At 34.7% G+C, this 14477-nt stretch overlaps 1 pseudogene; it reads left to right on the forward strand.

Moving 5' to 3' along the window:
- Positions 1–6665: 6665 nt before the first annotated feature.
- LOC138311703 (aldehyde dehydrogenase, mitochondrial-like) lies at positions 6666–13190 on the forward strand (annotated as a pseudogene).
- Positions 13191–14477: the final 1287 nt, after the last annotated feature.

Genomic DNA, 14477 nt, shown 5'->3' on the forward strand with positions numbered 1-14477 from the left:
AAAAGCTTGGCCAGTTAGTGTATTAGTCGAATTTTTTATATTGATGCTATGTTGAAATAACCATCAAACAGTACAGCTTAACATGACTATAAAGACCAAATTAGGCAACACATGAATACAATTGTTTTTATATGTCAATATGGTCTTTATTCACAGGTTGAATTGTTGGTTGTGATATTCTCGTATGAGGAACATTGAGAAATTTTAATAAAATTAAAAATGGGGCAGATCTAATTAAGCAGGTGGTCTTCTTACAGAGGTTGATTTGATAAGGTCAGGTTTGAGCTGTTTTTGGTATGGGGAATATATTTTTGTCTAAAATGTAAAATTCGTTAAAAGTGCATGAACGAATAGCAATCCACAAAATTTTTTCCACAGATTTAGACTCGGCAAGCAACTCATTTCTCGTGATGTGATGCGCATGGATTGATGCAAGGACCTTTTGTGTGCATATGCAGAATTGTGGTATATAATGTCTCCTGTGATATAAATGTTGAATAATGTAAAGTTACACTGTCTTGTGTTTTTGTAGTCCCTGGAGACCTTAGACATACGGCAAACCTTACAACATTTCCCTATGCTGTAGACTTGGAGTTGGTCATCAAATGCTACAGGTAATAGTACTGTAGGAATTGGTTATTTTTTTTCGTGGTAATGATATTTTTGCAGTTTTCTGGACATTGCGATGACCCCACAAAATTTTGATCATCAAAATATTGAAAAATGGTTGAATCATATGGGCCTATTGTGAAAGTTAGATATGACTTGAGCCCAAATGCATTCCACTAATTTATGAAAATAAGGGTAACGGTATGTTTAATCTAAGTGGTTAGATGATGATGATAGATGATTTTAAAAAGATTACTCAGCTTTTGGTAGTATCACACAAATAGCATTGACTATAAAAAATGAATTGAAGGTATAAAACGGATTTCAATAACCTGCTAAAACAAAATACATTTTTTAGCTCAACCTGGCTTTTATGTCATGGTGCAGCGTTTCTGTCTGTCCGTCCTTCTACTAGTCATAGAGGTTCTGCATGGAATGTAACCAAATTTGGGCTAGAAACATCCTTGGGGGAAGGGGAACAGAGTTTTTTTGTATAAATTTTTGCTCTGACCCCCCGGAGCAGGAGGGGCGGGGCCAATAGGGGAAATAGAGGTAAATTCCTTTAAATCACTACTAGTCATAGAGTTCTGCATGGAATGTAACCAATTTTGGCCAGTAACATCCTTAGGGGGAAGGGGAACAGAGTTTGTTTTGATTTTAGCTCTGACCAACCGCCTTCGGGGGCAGGAGGGACGGGGGGGTGTTATAGGAGAAATAGACGTAAATCCAATAAATCGCTACTAGTCATAGAGTTCTGCATGGTAAATATAACCAAATTTGGCCAGTAACATCAACCTCCGAGGGAATTTTGGCTCTGACCCCCTGGAGCAGAAAGAATGGGTCCCAATAGGGGAAATTAGAAGAGGTAAATCTTAAATTCCTTCAGAAAAGAAAACAATTATTATGTAATCAGAACATTACTTGCATTGCAATAACCAGGGTGAGAGCGATACAGGCCCTCTGGGCCTATTGTTGAATATTAATCACTGTTTTATTCAATACATAGAAACCTTGGAATATTTACAGGTACTATGCTGGATGGGCAGATAAAAACCACAGCGAAATAGTAATCCCAGTTTGTAAGTATATTTTTTTTGAGCTAAAAATAACTGACTACACGTACTTTGCACGTATATAAATCAGAAGTAGGTATACTCCTTGTTATAAAGGAAAACATTGACATGTGGCTTCCAATCAAAATTATTTTTTTTAAACAATGTTAGTTATTTATATATCATAAATAAGAATACATTTAAATATATGAACCTTGTCACAGAATGAAAGTACCAGGTATGTTTTAAGCATAGTTCCTTATTTACATGTTGTATATATCACGATACATTTCATAAATATACGGAATGAAACTCCCACTGTATAGTTGTTAAATTTCTGGGGTGTAACATTTCACGATTTACTGTTTGTATCTTAATCGCGATGCTCTTTATTTTCATGAATCACTTTACGGGAAATTAAAACACATACCTGTATTAGCACCTATACAGTACTACAATTATAACCTTGAATTTCCTATTTGTTGTTTGTGTTTGTTATAATGATGCACATTTTACTGTTACAATTACAACTTTATTACCTTTGTCAATGACTAAGGCTCATTGCTTTTATTCTTAACATATACTACAGCTCAAGGATGTACAAATTTGTAATAATTTGCTTTTTGTTGATATACACACCAACTACATTAAAATACAGTTGTAACGAATCTCAGAGGACCAACAAAATCACTTTTAAGGAATGAAAATCACCAGGTGGTAGCCTTGACTTTGTTGTAAGCATGTTTGTTATAAAAGTCTTTATAAGTATTGCTGATGCTAGTTAATAATGGACTGAGATGTAACTCTCTCCCTGTATGGATTTGATTGTTAGGTGGTGACTATTTCACCTACACGAGACATGAGCCTGTGGGAGTCTGTGGCCAGATCATCCCGGTAAGTTTGTCTGTCTACTGGTTACAGAATAATTGTTAGGTCACCACTGAGCTGAAGGCTCATGGTGACTTTGTCTTGTCTACTGGTTACAGAATAATTGTTAGGTCACCACTGAGCTAAAGGCTCATGGTGGCTTGTCTACTGGTTACAGAATAATTGTTAGGTCACCACTGAGCTAAAGGCTCATGGTGACTTGTCTACTGGTTACAGAATAATTGTTAGGTCACCACTAAGCTGAAGGCTCATGGTGGCCTATCTACTGGTTACAGAATAATTGTTTGGTCACCACTAAGCTGAAGGCTCATGGTGGCCTTATCTACTGGTTACAGAATAATTGTTTGGTCACCACTAAGCTGAAGGCTCATGGTGGCTTGTCTACTGGTTACAGAATAATTTTTAGGTCACCACTGAGCTAAAGGCTCATGGTGGCTTGTCTACTCGGTTACAGAATAATTGTTTGGTCACCACTAAGCTGAAGGCTCATGGTGACTTGTCTACTGGTTACAGAATAATTGTTTGGTCACCACTAAGCTGAAGGCTCATGGTGGCCTATCTACTGGTTACAGAATAATTGTCTGGTCACCACTAAGCTGAAGGCTCATGGTGGCCTGTCTACTGGTTACAGAATAATTGTTAGGTCACCACTAAGCTGAAGGCTCATGGTGGCTTGTCTACTGGTTACAGAATAATTGTTTGGTCACCACTAAGCTGAAGGCTCATGGTGGCCTGTCTACTGGTTACAGAATAATTGTTTGGTCACCACTAAGCTGAAGGCTCATGGTGGCCTATCTACTGGTTACAGAATAATTGTTAGGTCACCACTAAGCTGAAGGCTCATGGTGGCTTGCAGCCGTAAATTTTTATCCATTTTATTTTGCCAAAACATTTATAGTATGTTGTTTTGGAGAACAAAAAATCCTGATATATTTTATGAAGTATTATACCAGACATACATGGCATTATGCATGGTATTTGTAATTTTAAAAACAAAAATGATATAGAAAGAGTTTAAATTTGAATCAGGTGATGAAGTGTTTACAGCAGTTAGACGTGAAATTGTATGGTTTCAAAGTGAAAAGATTTTAATGAAATTTAGCTTGTCGCTTTATTGTTTGCAGATAAAATATGAAAATGAGTTAGATAATTACTAAATCATATATAGGTAGTTTGATCCAGTTTTTTTTAAAAGAGTAGTGCCCTAGTTTATGACTTTTAAACAAAGCAATAATTGGTTAAAAGTGAATATGAAAGTGTTTTGAGGAAACTTTGAAATGCAGCCATGCATAGATGTCATTTCACTTTAATAACCTAGCAGAGTGCATCTAACCAATTTTCCCAGTTCCGAGTTAACATCAATATTACATAACTAAATGATTCACAGGTTTATCACACATCAATGATGTAGGAAGTTGTGTAGAATTTATAAAGGAAATTGTATAACACTTCAAACATAGCAATGAAAAATATGCCAAGTTTTAAGGCAGCCAAGCATTTTTAAAATTGAATGTTTTAAAAAGTATTAAATAATATTGTATACATGCTGGAAATTACAGTGTTAAAGCATATTGATGTTCAACCAGTAAATACTGGTGATAGCATTTTAATGATAGGAGAGCAGACATAGAAATGTGTGGAAAAAAGAGGGTGTTCTAGCTTGTACATGTACATCTATATTTTTTCTGAATATTTATCCTAATATGCAGCCATGTCTCTGTAAGTGCCAAACTTCCTGTTTCTCCTAATTTTTGACATATACAAATTACAAATATCTTAAAAATGAACCCTTCTAATGTCCCCTGTAGTTTTTGATTGCAGCAGATGCTAATTGAATTAAATATACAATTATATATGTATTCTTTCTTCTACAAAATATTTTAGATTGTGGTGCTTGTTAGGATAAGGTAACATATCTGTCTAATGATGTCAAATCCTTTACATAAAGCTAGCTAATGTCTGTTGATGTACTTTGTAACCTATTATTAGAGTGCATGTTAATCTATGATATTTGTTTGTCTATCTTCAAGGATCTTTTCACCCTATTAATACTGACAGTTATAAGCCCTCCTGACCATTTTAGATCCATTCTAATCAAGTGATCTGAGCGTTTGTCACTTACCGCAATTTTGTTTGAAATAAAAACAAGTGCCCTAGGTTGACTATTTTTAGATAAGCTGTACAACTTCATATTGCGTTTATGTAATACCGAGCTGAATCCTGGCTGTTGCCTCTGACATAAATGTGCCCTAATTCAATGTTGTAGTGGAACTTCCCGTCCCCTCTCCTCATGCAGGCTGGATAAGTTAGGTCCAAGCCATGTCCATGGGTAAACACTGTTGGTAAATGAAAGTATTGTAAAGTCGCGAACAAACACCGCTGACATGCTCTTGAACATTGCACAAAACTTGCTAAAGTAGGAAAAGATAGTAAAATTCTTTAATTTAAACATATTCAATCCTGTCAATAAAGACACCAAATCAAAGAACTAAGGAAAAAATTGGTATTTATATATCCCATGTAATTTTTATACACTCATCAGATTTTGTTGGAATAGACCATTACAGATCTCTGAGAAAATTGGTAGAACCATTTAGGACTCTTGAGCAAAGTTCGTTTTATTAAGTTAGATGGTCTTTTATTACAGAGGTGGTAGCATAAGGCAGAGTTTTTGGACTATATGGATGTTGATAACATGAAAACACGTTGTTCAATTTGGTAATCTCAATATTAATGAGAAAGCCCTCTATTGAGAAACTACAATAAAGTGTTGCTGAGATATATTTGAAAATGATATTCTATTAGGGGAATTCAAGATAACGCTTATATACATGTCGACCAGTTTTGGCCAGTATACAAATCTATATTTGAATCTAGGTTATTTCCTTGGTTAGCAGAAATTAAACTGTTATTTCTTTAAACTTGGTAACATGGCTTATAAATGTGAAATAAAATCTTATTTTATGAATGCCAGTAGAGTAGTAATTATATAATAATACCAACTTAAAGGTAGGTTTCACCCAATGAAATACTAAAGACTACGAGAATTGAAATATATCTATACATAAGTTTATAATCTACTGATCATTTTACATTGCATACAGGCGATCGATATGGGGTGGTCAGTTGCCTAGCTTGACCAAAGGTGAAAATACTCCTATTAAAATGGAGCGATTAGTCAAGCTACTTTACATTAGAATCATGAACATATTTTTTCTCAAAACGAGGGCCGCCCGCAGCACCAAAAGGAAGGCGTGCAAACAAAATGTCAAATACGATCTTACAGTCTTGCCTCGGCGATGTTTAGTTAAAAAACCAACAAAAATCAAATTGCGACGGGACTGTTGTATACATATACATAATAATCTAAAAACACTTCATGTTATCTTATTTACCGATCGCTAACTTTGTTACACCAAATATACATGTAGTTAGTCCTGCCGGTTGTTTGTGCGCTGTGCATATGTGTTGAAATTTAATCTACCACATGCAATACCGTTACACGAGTCCCAAACAGATCCCGGCAAGTTTCGCTTGAGATGTGGCTTCTGTTTCTTCTATTGCTACATGCCATCTCTGAATTCAATTCCCTATAGATATCCTAGGGTGCTACCGAATCCATTATAATTTCCTCCACTTTGTTGCCGATTCAGATATATTTTTTTCATCTCACACACACTTTTGTTCAGCCATTTTGTTTACTTTAAGTGCGTGACAATGCGCATGCGCCAAACTTCGACAACACAATCCATCGCAGCTTCATTTGCATATTATTTTGTCTGACGGACACCGTAATAAATCAAGGATTTCCTTCAATTTTGGATTCAAGACACATTTGTTCAATCTCAAACACATAAAAAAATTAAATTGAGATATTTTAATATCATGTTTTTTCATCTTTTCTTCCGCTTATCGAATTTCACAAAAAAAATATTTATTTGGTTTGGCGAAACCTACCTTTAACAGAGGAGATAATACTGATGAAAACAAAATTCATCAGATGTAACATAAAATTTATGGAATGCTCTCCGATGGTAGGCTGGATTTCCACCTGGGTGTCATCAACATCATTCCTGGCTATGGACCTACAGCTGGGGCTGCCATCGCTGTGAACACATGGATGTGGACAAGGTGGCCTTCACAGGCTCCACAGAGGTAAGTACAAGGTCTTAGTATAGGTTATCAGGCAACCAGGCAAGACATGTGGTAGCTAGGCAACGGTATCTGGCTGCTAGCAAGATATTCGGGTTGCTAGGCAAGATATTCTTGCAGCTATGTAAGGTATCTGGCATCTAGGCAAGATACTGGGTAGCTAGGCAAGGTGTCTGGTAAGCAAGAGTAAGATATCTGGTAGCTAGCTAGGAAATGTATCTGGTAGCTAGGCAGAGAAATATCTTAGCTAGGGAAGATATCTGGTAGCTTAGTTCAAGTACAAGGAAGGATATGTTGGTTTATATTATCGTATTCAACCTGGTGCATAAAAATTGAGAAATTGTTACCTTATTGGTTGGAATACAGTTAACATTTGTAATCTTCATCGTAGTTCATAGGTTCAAGTTCTGAAAAAATATGTTCAAGCCTTCTGTATAAAGGCTAACTTATATTTATTTTGGAAGCTGTATTGGTTTGACTATTGTTTATATTGTCGGTATGGAGGCGTTTTCTTATTTTTAAGTTTTTGATTTAATATTATTTTAAATGATTTAACTCCCATACTAGTTATTTTTGTTTTTTTTTTTGATGACCCCCAACTGTATTATGTTTTGACCCTATTGACCTTTATATTGTGGTTTTTAGATTGGACAACTGATACCCAGATGGCTGCCAAGAGTAACCTGAAGAGGGTCACACTTGAACTGGGAGGAAAGAGCCCTAATATTGTCTTGTCTGATGCCAACAGTAAGGATCGTCATAACATTCTTTATTGAATTAGTTTCAATATGGTTGAAATAGAGATCCTTATTCTTACTCCATTTTATAGAGGATCTGGCAACATCCAATTAGGTGTCACATTCGAATGACATTTCAAATTAACCATGCAATCAAATTACCACTTGTATCTGAAACATAAACATACATTGTAATATTTGAACAGCTACAGGGGTAACACAAGAGTTACAGAAACTAATGTGTTGAATTCATTTAGTTATGAAATTATATCACAGAACGCATCAATTCAAAAGCACATTATTAACTCATTCACCCCTGAAGACACATTTGGACTCTTCTATTTCAAAGGCCAGGAGAGTCCATTAAGAAATTTTCAGGGGTCAATGAGTTTTCAATTTAAAAGAAATCGAGTGTTTTGAAAAAATCAATTAAGACATATTTTAGGGTGTTGGAGTGCAGAGGTTTATGTAATTTACTTCATCAAACGAGTAGCTATGCATAAATTTAAAATTTACCCGTGTCTTTTTTCAGTGGTACAGGCGGTAGAGAACTCCCACTTTGCCCTGTTCTTTAACCAAGGACAGTGCTGTTGTGCTGGCTCCAGGACATTTGTACAGGAGGATGTGTATGATGAGTTTGTAGAGCGTAGTGTTGAGAGGGCTAAGAAGCGCACTGTTGGAAACCCCTTTGATTCTTCTAATGAACAGGGTCCTCAGGTAGATTACCAATGGTGTTTTGAATGAGAATATTGGTCCATTAGTACTGCAATGTATGTAGCATAGGGCGGATCCAGAGGAAGTTGAGAGCATGGCTGTAACTGATTTTCATACTGCCACAAATCAGCTTTGTCAAATATGTCAACAAAACCTTGATCTCCTAAAATGTGTGTGGAGATGGGGGGGAGGAGCTGATTAGTTTAATTCAATGTTGTTTTTTTGTTGGTCCTGACTGTAGTTTTCACAATATATGCACTTAACTCTAACACTCTGATAACTATAGAGTTGATCCATAGCCCCAAAGACTTTGAGTAATACAAGTTTGATTGTAATCAACCATAAAATGGTGTGTTATATCTCTAAAATTGGTCACTGTGACCATGCAATGAATGCTTTGGTGATGGAGTGATGAAACTTACACCTGTACATCTAGGACAGTAAAGCAGGAAAAGGGAAGTAACTCTAATACAAAGAAGTATCAAAGAGACAGTGGTGTTTAGAAGAATTTGAATACAATATTATCGCTTGTTTAAAAGTTGCAGTTAATGCAGACAACAATAATGCAACTATCACAATTGTGGTTTTTACCTGTCTGATAGCAATGGTATTTCAATAATAGTAAGAACTGTAGGCAATAGTGAGTCCTCTAGTTACGGTTACAGGGGACCAACTCAATGAAAATGGATATTGTCATACAATTTTTTTGTATTTCGTGGATGGACTGATGAGTATATATTATAGTCATGTGATTTTTCAAATCTTGTATTTTCAGGAAAAAAAAATCACATGACTGTCATATGTACATCATCAGTCCATCCACCAAATACAAAAAATGTATGACAATATCCATTTCTATTGAGTTGGCCCCCTGTGGTTACCGTGTATACATATAGGACCTTACATGAGTTCATTTCATATGAGATTTTCTCAAACAAGTCTAAGAAGTTTTTATGTTTGCGAGCCTAGGCGAGCAAATATTAAATCTTCGAGATGAGTTTCATATAAAGCTCATATGAAATGATCACCAATTTAAAATACTTTTTATCATATTACTACAAAATACCTACATAACAGAATTTCACGTCAAATTGTATTACAAAAATCCAGTGGAGGCCACAATTTTGTCCCGGCGTCCTCTGTCTGACGTCAAAATGGATTTCCAGCCAATGAAAATTCCTCTAGGTCATATTACACTAGTTACATTTGCAAAAATGTTACATGGGCGAAATCACTAGATATCAGGCGGATATAATAAAGTGTTACAATTGTTGTTAAAGGTGGATCAGGAACAGATGCAGAAAATCCTGGAACTTGTTGAAAGTGGAAAGCAAGAGGGAGCCAAACTAGCAACAGGAGGTAAGCGTGTTGGTGACAAGGGCTACTTCATAGAGCCAACAGTCTTCACAGATGTGCAGGACAACATGAGGATTGCCAGGGAAGAGGTTTGTAATGATAACAGTTATCTCCCATTTTCATATGAAAACCTTATAGCAGCTTGTTAGGTTCCTTAAGAAGTATCACTTATTTCACGCTCTTTGCTGATTAAGCATGCTAATGTGTTAATGTAATCAGCAGGCATTTTGTTTAAACCATGGATAGCTACATTGTAGCTAGTATTATTTTAGTTTAGTCAGATTCTGACAACAATCTCATGCATACTACATATCTTATACAATAGTATTGTGGATAACTAACACTTAATCAGTAAACAAGCTGAGAGAACCAAAACCCTAATGAGACACAGTGTAACCTGCTAAAACTGACCTTATCTAATAATGATCTCTGCCTATTCTGACTTAATTGTAAACTATTTTTTCTTTCTTCTTTCATAATAATTAAAACTTGTATCTTCCAAAACCTGTCTATAATATACAAAAACTGATTATTTTTCTTTCCATTTTCCAGATTTTCGGGCCTGTAATGCAGATTATGAAGTTTAAGACAATGGAAGAATGATCGAGAGGTCACATGAACAATTTACGGTCTTGCTGCCGCTGTCCACACTCAGGGACCTTGATAAGGCTTTGTACCTGGCTAACAAGTCTGAGGGCCGGATCTGTCTGGTATGCCAATTTTACAAAGCACTTAGATCTTAGATATATCTATAAGCAATTACTGAATACATGACTGCAGGACAAAACATTTGGAATTTTAAAAGGGGTCATTGATCTGAATTTAAGGGTATACAATGTGATGTATATGATCAATCAAACATACCTTAGCCTTATGTGAATCAAATTTTCGCGATCATAGCAATGTTCCATTAAATCATGAAAATTCCATCCATGCAAAAATATCCGACTATACCATATCTTGAATATTATTGAACAACTCTATCACACAGTCCAAATATACAGTGGATTTTGTTCTACTGAGTTGAATGTATTGGTTATCTTGTGTTAAAAAAAAATCTGATTCCTCCTTTCATTTTCTATGTAACTTCACACAGATGTTTATTCTTCATTGAATATAGATTTGGTTGATTTATAGTAAGATATTGTTACTGTACTATGAAGTTTATGACATTAATGAAATTTGGAATTATTTCTAGAATGACTTAAAATGTGTTTTGTATTTCAGGGTGAATTGTTTTGATATCTTTGATGCTGCCCAGCCTTTCGGTGGCTACAAGATGTCTGGTAATGGGCGTGAACTGGGAGAGTATGGATTGGAGGCCTACACAGAGACAAAAGCAGTAAGTAACTGTTACCTACAGTATACTTTATTAATTTCACAGGGGGACATTTAGCAATATCCTCTTAGATACTCGTTTGCAGGGAGAAATGTTCACGCTTTTGTCAATATCTAATAGCTACACAGATTATATTTCTTACCATTCCTTCTATTTTATTTATTGGTATTTAATTTGTGGAAATCATGGACCTACATCTACTGTGAATATTAGCAAACTTAATCTCAGTTAATTAAAGCAACTACACTGTATCTCAAATAATTATTATTAATATTTTTTTTCTTGAAATAAAATTAGAAGCTTTTCAATGGTGGTAATTGTAAGTAACTTTTATAACTGAAGGAAAACACAAATTTGTTTGCTCCTGTTTTTTATTGAGAAAAAATAGTTGTCAGCGGTGGAGCATCTGAAACTAATAAACCCAAGACTAAAAACCAAATATATATCCTTGATACTTCAGGGGTTACTTTCACTGTCGTAATACCCGTATCTGGGCTATGTCATAGTAAAACTGAAGGCATTTCAGGAAAAAAAAGCTGACAAATCACAGGCCTGTAAAGGCTTTATTTGATGATTACATGGAGTGACACACAATGTCAAAGCCACACAACACAGTCAATGTACTCTAATTCAATTCTTTTGATGTATTTCAAAGGACTAAACAACCAAACTCGCATACAGAGCCTTTGATTTTACTATGGAATATTCCAGGAATGGAATAATGACTGTGTTAATAATCCGTGGAGTATCAAGGATGATTGTCATTTACTGTAACGACAAAACAATCTTAAAGAATTTAAAGTAAAGTTTATATGCTTCTCCTTCATTTGAAGTTCATAAATTTACGTTATCTGATATCCACTTCCTGTCACAAACTCTGATTGGTAACTGGACTGCTACAGGATTTATATTCACTGGCTACACTGAATAGTCTAAGTACACAATGTCAATGGATTCATATACTTGACCTTTAAAGGTCAAATATTTAACATACACATGCAGACATCTACACACTACAACATTGCACATATGAAGTCCGTCCTTAAATGACCCTTGACCTTAAAACCCAACAAACCAAACCAGTATAGTAAATCATGAATTATACTTCAAGACTTAAAGGGCCACTAACTTTCCAAAACTGCTTTTAATTTTTGAAATGGGAATGTAAAACGAAATTGATAATTTTATAGAGTCACAAAAGTTTATAACTTACCCTTAATACTATACTTACCATCACTTTATTAACAATTTAATCTAAATAAAATTAATGCTAATTTTCATAACGCGGGTCGTTTTATGTTTCCTGCCGTCACCCTAATTACCACGCAACGGTTGATTATCACTGTGCCAGACGGCAAAACAGCGACATGCACCTCAACTGATTCACATAGTTTACGCAGGGAATCCTGCATTTGACTGGTGTTATAACATCCTCTCAGATCATTAATATACATTTTAGTATATTATCATTGCTTTAAAGAAACTTTTGATTTTTGTTTCGCAAAGGTAGTGGGCCTTTAATGCGAGTTAAATGCTGTTCGTTATGTTGAATCTGAAAAGACAAAGAATGACAATAAAAATATTGTTGGTACCTGAGCTTTCGTTGACTTCTGGAGCAAAGATTAAATAGAAATATTAATATTTAATTTTGATATTTCAGGTCTGCATCAAAGTGCCACAGAAGAATTCATAGACAATGGATTTAAATGGCAAATCGGCAGTGAACTACTCATATAGTGCTTTAAGTGTTCTGTAATGTGAAATCATTCTGACGATTTATCATGATCCTGGAGGAAGGCTGGTGAATTCTACTGCTGTTTGGTGCAAAAGACTTTGGAAAAGATGACATTTATAATATTTATATTTTGACATCATTATATTTTATGAAGCTTGAAGCTGTCAGACAAAACACTACACAGTGTATATATTGTTTTCAATTATAACCAGTGTCTGTTATCAGAAACATATATACATATTATTATATATATTTCTGCTGTTATAGATTTGCATTTAAAGTCAGTTGTTCCTTGAAAGGAAGTATAACTCTTGTTACTGCAGTGCATTTTCAATGTAGCTTTAGGTGGTCTCATTGCACATATACTATAGTGCTAATCACATTGACTCATTCACCCCTAAGAACACATTTGAACTCTTCTAATATGAAGGCTGGAAGAGTTCATTTTGAAAATTCAGGGTTGAGATAAGTTGATAACTTTGTAACACGTCCAGTTTATAATATGTAGTAACTTTCATCGTGTATTTGATGAATGTGTGAAGTTATGACATGCATTGTATCATATTATTGATAAATTGTTCAAGAAATAAAAATGATTTTATAAAGAACGTTGTTTTTCATTATTTATAATTAAAGTCATGCATCTCGTCTGTCTGTCTGACCTTAACTCGACTTAACACAGATAGAAGCATGTTTGTCTCACAAACCTGTGATTGAATCCGAATCTTGATCCTCATCGATGTTGCATGTAAGATAATGTATAATATGAGTGATCTATGGTAGAGATATTTCTGTTATTCTAAAACACCCACCACATATGAATGACGAGGAAGTTTTTCATAAGAATGGCAGAGTTAGTTCCCTTAGATTGTCTCTCAATGTATCGTATGTATTTGCAGAAACATATATACATAGAGATTGGCAACTCCTCAAATTTTACGATCAGCAGATGTACCTCTGTATGTGCTTAGGGGTTTTTAGATAAACTCTTAAATAGAATGATATAAAAGAATAACTTTGATATGTTGTAAAAGTTAACTTTTCAGATGGTTTCAGTATGATTTTGGATAAAAAAAAAATAATATTTTAACTAATTTATTAATAAAATAAAACGCATCCGGTTTTGAATGGCTGATTTTCGAGAAACCATGTAAAATTGCTTATTTTCGTGCTTCAAAAGTCATATTAAATAACATCAATCGCGAAAACTGATCACATCAATCCATGATATAAAGTTTAAACCTTGTGTTGATGCAAAAATGTCATGTTTAAAAGAATACACTTAAAAGTAGTTAGCCAAGGGAAAATGCCTATAAACCGGAGGTCCCTCTGCCTGTCAACAAAGACAAAGAAGGAGTTTCCAATCTCTATGTATATATGTTTCTGGTATTTGGATATGTCTTGTAGATCATTCTAATCAAGACAGATAGCATAAATTAAAAAATCAAATGGAGAATAAATTACAGAAATAATTAGATGTATGTATGACTTATACTAGCTAATAGTGTCTCTTGTGTTGGGCCAGACTCGCATCAATCTATTATATACATTTGTATACAGTTATATACATGCATATGAAATCTCCAACACCGTATATAGTGCCACAACTTTATTGATGAAAACAATGGTTTTAAGCACGATAGCCCACACACTTATATCGCCAATAAATATTACATTTGGTATATCCTGTTGGACATCCAATTTAAATTATAAATGTTATAGAGGACTTACGTTAGAACATATGTGCATAGTAGAGATACAAATGTTTCACCGAAAACTCACTTAAGTCTTTCATACTGAAGCATAATTATCAGACGATAACGATGTGCATGCTTATAGCCAGCTGGTATATGTTCCTTTTGTTAAGATTTAGTTCACATCTATATAGCTACCTA

Source organism: Argopecten irradians, unplaced genomic scaffold (assembly GCF_041381155.1).
Source record: "Argopecten irradians isolate NY unplaced genomic scaffold, Ai_NY scaffold_0090, whole genome shotgun sequence".
Lineage (NCBI taxonomy): Eukaryota > Metazoa > Mollusca > Bivalvia > Pectinida > Pectinidae > Argopecten > Argopecten irradians.